Below are 7,329 nucleotides of genomic sequence, written 5' to 3'. Positions count from 1 at the left end.
GGTCATTGCTAAATCCCACTGTGGACAGCCACATGTCTCCTCAGACAGACCTCACACCTAAATGACAGAGTAGTCTGTGTTCAGAGCCTTTCAGAAAGACGCATGAGCATTACAAAAATGATTAATATGACTGTTTTGTGAACTGCCTAAGATTTGGTAAAGTTTAGGATACTTAAAATATTTGGCTACGGTTCTGGAGCTCAACCCCCTTCTGTATGGAAAAACTGACTAGCAGAAGTGCAGCAATAAAGACATGACCTCTCACTGGCTTCCCACCACGAACACTTGTGACCGAAGACGTGTGTTGGTGTGTTTGCTTGATGTGGGACACGTCCTTCCTGACAGCCTGGTCACACTTTGAGTGCATCAAATACCAGCACTTGGACAGTAGCCCTCGGTGTCTTGATACCGATGCGAAAGGCAAACTTTCTGACCGCCAGGCTTTCAATTAACTCCAATGTAAATCCATCCGCCTCATTATTAGACGTCACAGCAACCGACTTAGACGAGAAAGAGAGTCCGCTAAGGGCGAACAGAAGGGGAAGGTGGATGGGTCAAACGAAGGACTTTCACCTGCCTTCGTCCCGTATGAAACCAAAAGTTTAATGATTTTTACTGACGACATGATGTTACGTGATGTTTTGTCACGTAACATCACTGAGTCACGTCCTGATGTTTGTAGCTTCAGTAACATAACAAACTTTGCCTAAACCTCACCTTTTCACAATGCTAACCACGTGTTACTGTGTCACAATACTACACATAAGACTGGCCAAGCAGGAAAATAGGACAAGTGGGGATGAGATTGCGTTGTCCTACACATGTGAGAAGAATTCTAAAGGTGGGATAGAATGGATCATGACACGAATTAAGGCATACTATGATCACACTTATTTGTTATAAATGTTTTGAACGTAGTTGTTTGATGTATAATGGTTTTGATACCACATTATAAATGTATTATGTCCCTGATGTTTGTACCCTGGTGTTCCTTCTGACAGTTACTGAAATTAAGCACAAGGAATCTTTCAATAACCTTTACTTTGGCTGTCTTAGTTTGTAGCCTATAACACCGCAGGATGAAGAAGTGCAGCTAAACCAGCTGAGGCAGAGAAGGATAAACGGAGTTTTCCTTCAGTGACAAAGACACAACGGGAATGTAATGGGAAATGTTGGGATCCTCTACAGTGCGCATTCATTTGTTTACAGCTACAGCACTGTCACTACTGATGCCTGGATTTACAACCAAACACAATCACCAGTCAGCCATGTTTCCTTCAGCTGGACAAAGCTTTTCATCTGAGAGGATGCAGGACCGAAATCGATACATCCTCCCTATTGGACGGCTCAGTCCTAGTATAAGCACAGTAACTGCTGTTGACACATTATTATTGAATAGTGTAAAACGAACACACACACAAATCCCCCCCCCCCCCCCACCACCACCACCACCACCACCACCACATACACACACACTCACACACCACGGGCTAACCCCAAAATCAAGCTGTGCTTTCAGTACAGACTCAAACAATGTCCTGGATGATGAGGCTGAAATAAAGACACAAATATTCGTTTTAAGGCAAACAAAACATAGAAAGCAGCTTTTAAGAGTTATGAGCAGAGTGAGCGACGGGGTCTGTCGATGTGTCACGTCCTATTTTGTGATTCACGTCCTGCAGTGAGCAGAATACCCACCACCAATCAGAAGATGTGGAACATTAATAGAGGATTCACCTGTCTGTGACAGAGCCTTATTGACAGATTCAAACGATTTCAAATGAAAATGAATGAATGAGTGAAACCACTTTAATGAGATGGAAATGGTATTTTTTTAATCTGGAAAAGTTAAAAAAACAATTTGCAATTTCAGTTTGGCACGTCTGCATTATGTTTGTGTTTAGCTTTGTTACGGAAGCATTGAGAGACAAGTGAGAAAAAACTTTCTGGTGGTCCATTTTCTAAGTGTTTATGACTTAAAGGGAAAAAAAGGTTTCGCAAGGATAATAACTTTAAGTTTCCATAATTTGTCTTTTCATCAAACAGTTTTGCCAGGTGAGTGTTTTTTGTTGTGATACTTATTTTGTCCACAAGAGGCTGAAGTGCCTCCATGTTCTAACCAGGGGTCTCAAACTCAAGGCCCGCAGGCCGAATACGGCCCGCCACGTCATTCTATGTGGCCCACGAATCCGCCAGCAAAAAAAAGAATTAAAAATATCCCCATAGTCGAAATTATGAGATAGAAAGTCGAAGTTATGAGATAGAAAGTCACAATGATGAGATACTTAAACACAGTCATAGAGCAGCTCTTTGGCTGGTTACTCTAGATTTAACATGTATTGTGAGTACATTGAAGACAACTTTAAACGCGTCTTTACAACACATGAAATACTTCACGTGGGATTGTGCAAACGCACCCTTGAAAGGATTTTAAGCTTTGAACAAAGTTATTGTAATAACTTGTGTTTGATATTTGTCTTTGCTATTTTCATTAAGTTTGATAGAGTAATGTGGGGTTCTTAACCCTAAATTAAAAGGATTTAAGTTATAATAACAGAAATGTGCTTAAATATATTTTTACATTTATATAACTGCATGTACAATATTTTTACTCTTGAATAAACAATAATCAAATGCAGAGACAGTTATTTACCAATATATTAGGAGTAGTTACATTTACACAGTCTTACATTTACAACCGGCCCTTTGAGGACGACCGTGATGCTGATGTGGCCCAGAGTGAAGATGAGTGTGAGACTCCTGCTCTAAGTGTTCATGTTGTTTTTCTCTCTCCGTGCACTCAAGGTGCACATTGTGTTCCAAATGTGATGTGAAGAAAACATAAATGCTCTGAGTCCTATTTAGAACATGGGGTGGTGGTGCTCTTCAGCCTCCTATGGCAACAAACTCTTTTTCATAACTTTTTTCCCAGAGGAAAATAAATAATATTTTTCACCTGGCAAAAAAGTAAGTCCCCACCTGAAAAAACTAAGAAACGTAGAAAAGTCATCCTGCCAAAACGTTTTTCTCACCAGTTCTTAAGTTATAGACAGATCAGACTTGTGGATAATTAGTTTCTCTCACTCTCCTCTCGGGGCTTCCGTACATTGGGAGGACACTGAATATGATTTGTTAATGGAAATTTGGGGAAATTGTATTTTCAGTGTTATTGTCTTCCTTACAAAAGCAGGGAGCTCTGTATCTCCTGCGTTACAGAAGAAAATACATTGCAGATGAGGAGGAGGGCATTCTGTCTATGAAACAAACTGAGGTAGCTTTATGTTAAGTAGGTATCAGTACACATCATATACAGTATATCAGTATACATGTATGTTAGTTCATGAGATGGCTACACCGGATTTGGGAAACACTGCAAATAAACTTCCATAAGATACTTTGGCATCCCCAAATAATAGAATGCTGCATTTACACAGAGTAGGCTACAAAGAAGGAATGCCTTCTTAACCTTCAATCATACGTTCTCATGAAGATTCTTTCCGCGTATTGTTTCCATTTAGCAAACAAACTGAACATGTATTGCATGAACTTTTGAAAGTAGTTTTTTTCACAACCAGAATGCTGGCAGATAAACCCGTGAGGACCTCTGCTGGTGAATTAGGCCAATACAGATAGCCACATCATGTCTACCTTACCCACAATGCACCTCGACCACTGACAGTTCAGTCAGAAATTCAGATGCCAGTACCTGTGCCCTAAAAGTGATACCGATACCAATAGAGTACTTCATTCGATACCCATTCGATGCACCGCGCAAGCGATTAGCGCTGATAATGCTGTCCCGTGTTGTTGCAGGAGATAATGAATCCCTTGTAATGCTAGTAGAGGCTAATGAATCCCTTGTAATGCTAGTAGAGGCTAATGAATCCCTTGTAATGCTAGTAGAGGCTAATGAATCCCTTGTAATGCTAGTAGAGGCTAATGAATCCCTTGTAATGCTAGTAGAGGCTAATGAATCCTGCAGCAGAGATGAGCAGTGGGCTACAGAGTTCTGGTAAACTCACTTCTTTCTAACTCCACACATCCAGATATTGAAGTTGTAGTCTTCGGCCCCAACCAACGCTGACTGAAGTGACATGACATAAGGCAATTTATCCATTTCATAGCTTCCCCTGGCGCCACAGAATGCTTTATATAACTTATTTTCACCAGTAGGCGACTCCCCAAATCTTGTGGACTTTGACGTGTACAATTGAAAAAATAAACCCAAAAGCTCAAAATGAAGTAAAAGGAATAAAATAAAAAAAAATGTCAAAACAAGAGAAACAGCCATTAACAAAAATGTTATCTATAAACTGCTCAGTGCAGTCAAACAACACACTAATGAGAATGCACACGCACAGTAGTGTAGCAACAAGGCAAATGAATGAGCCATACAGAATGTATTTAAGTGTGACTGAAGGTTCAACAGACTGAAAGAATAAGACACCTGAAAACATGATCATTTAACATAAAATTACCTTCACAAACTTAAAGAACCATACCACTGTTTTTGAAAATGTTAGCTCTAACTACACATTATTCATATTTTTACAACCATTTTCAGATGCAAGCTGTATATTGATAGATTTTTGAATGTATTTTGCCCACAGTTCCAGGCCTCCATTGGTTTCCATTCACAATATGAAACCGTTATTAGAAGTACAGATAGATTTAAAAGGTCTGCACTCCAACACCGTACAACAATAACTTTGACAATAATGACTATAGATGACGTTCACGTGATTACAAAATTGAAGCCAGAATTTATACCATATTGCAATTGCGGGGAAATAATGCTCTGGAACACTAGAAAAAGTACATTCAAATTTCTGAAATAAAGCAGCTTGGTTTTCAAAATGATTGGCTGTGACGTAAATAAGATATGGCTAAAACATGCAAAACTGCTGGTATGGTCTGTTCACAAGCATACAAATATGTTGAAATCCTTCTATTACTTGTTGGACTTTTCCCCCACCAACAAAATACAATTATCGTAAAAACTAACATAAGCATTATAAAGGTGTATCTAATGAGAAACACGCAAATAATAGCTGGAACATTCCCATATTTGCTTGGAAAGTGGATCATGTAAACACATCCATCTGGTTCTCTCTGTGGTCTGTACACATTCTGTATACTTTACTACACACAAATCCTCGGTTTAGTGCTGTATATTTTTAACCAAAAGAATAAGATGATCAAGTTTATTTAAGTTTTGGACATTATCTATAATTACTTGCAACAGAATTAAGACTTCATACACAAAATGAAGGACCGGCTGAGGACAGCTCAGTGCGCTGGGGCTGGTTTGGTTAAGCAGGATGAAAAGGTTTACAGTCTCATGCCATGATTATCCCACTGACTCGTTTTGTGCTTTTCTCTCCTCTTGCCATCCTTAGAAAAAAAGACATTGCACTTGTGACGGAAATTAAGAAATCTGGAAACCTTTCTTTTGTGCAGACATTTAAAAATGCAAAGACACACTGTTACCATCTTCCATCTTCTACCATCTTCCCAGCATTCCCTGAAGTCACGCTGTTTGGGTTGGGAGTGTGTCAATGGTGCAGCTCTCCATTGTTTGCAGTCTCTAGTTGTCTCTTTGCACTCTGATTCAAATCACTGGGGACGTCCGAGGGTTTGTTTTTCATACACACAGCATGTTGAAGAGGACAGCGGGGCCTGGCTCATGGACAATGTTGTGTCTGAACAACACTCATGGCATGGATAGTCATGGTCCCTAGAAGATGACTTTAGCAACCTTCTGACCCTTGATTTCAAGACATCATTCAGTGAAGAATGTGATTTGACTAACATTTTGATTCATCGCAAAGTATTTTGAAAATAAATGTGATGTTTTCACCAGAGATCTTAACGTTGCCACTGACGGGAAATTTAGAACTTTAGTCTTGTTTCATCATCATCTGGTACTGTCCTTCCCTGATCCAGGACTTCCATACCACGCTGCTGACAGGATGGTTGTCATTTAATGATCTACTTCAACAGGTTGTCAGTCAGAGCCACAGCTTAGCTGAAAGCCACTAAATGGTTTGAAGTACTCTCCCTTCCTTTCCTCCCTCGGTAAAGTGTATATCTGTGCAACCATTTTATCCAAAGTTAGCACTTTCCCCTTGTTTCTCTCCCTTTGAATTGTAGTAGTTAGTCTGTGTATATTTTGGTACAGGATTACCAATATTTAGTGTCCTCACACATGAAAAGTGTCAAAAAACATGAATAACAGGACGTGTCATTTTTATATCTTGGCCACCAGTTACAGACCCCCCCCCCCTCCCATTCCATGAGCGAGGAAGAAACATTGTGCCTTCATTCATAAATTGACACGGCTTGTGTTGAATTGACCTATATCTTTTGCACCCACCTGCGATTATTATTTTTTGTTCTTTTTCCTACATTAGAAGTTCCTCACTGAAAATGGATTTCATTAGTTGCTCAACCCAGCCCGTGATATGTGGTATAACGGTTGTCAAGCTTTTATAGCGCCACTTCAGTTAGCATTTCTCATTCAAGCCCGTGGACACTACCAACAACATGCTGACTTGTGTTGTGTGGCTTGGTGTAACAATGTTAAAAGCTGCTGGGAAAAACAGGAACATGTGCCCCAGAAGGTGACGTGTGTTTATCAAAGAACAAGCAGACTTGAAGTCAAAATGTCGCCTATTGCCAACACATACACACTCACACCACAACAAAACACACACAATGACTTCATAGCTTTCCACATCATCTCTTACGTTAAAAAATGCTGCATGTTGTATCAGAGTACTGTACATCCTGGTGGTTGGTTTAGTTTGGCTGAGATGGCTGCTTAGCCTGTTCTTCTTCATCCTTGACTCATTTCCATTTTCCATTCTGTCTTGCCTCCCCTCCCATACACACACACACACATACATACACACACATACACAAACACACACACACACACGTCCACAGACAAGCAGAGATCAGCATCACTGCACAACCAGGTATATGAGGCTGGACTGCAGATCGTTGAGTTGAGCTGCCAGGAAGATTTCTTTCTTGGCATTGTGTGAGTTTGACTTACTTCCTTATGGGATAGTGAGGTTGTGTCTGTCCAGCTTTCACCACTTCTTTCTTGTTTACGATCCTTCCTTCCTTCCAGGCTTGGTTGATTTATCCAACGACAACACAATGACTGAGTTTAGATGCTACTTTGACCACTGTCTTCATGTAGTTCACTTTCTGTCTGACCTTCTTCCAGTGTAGACCATAGTTATCCAAGAAGAATGAAATATTTAGTCGAGAGAAGAACTTTTTGGACTTCCCAGCCATCCTTAATGCTGGGTTCAGACT

Source organism: Pholis gunnellus (assembly GCF_910591455.1).
Source record: "Pholis gunnellus genome assembly, chromosome: 14".
Taxonomy (NCBI): domain Eukaryota; kingdom Metazoa; phylum Chordata; class Actinopteri; order Perciformes; family Pholidae; genus Pholis; species Pholis gunnellus.
The sequence above is the reverse complement of the archived record's forward strand: the minus strand, read 5'-3'. Positions refer to the sequence as shown.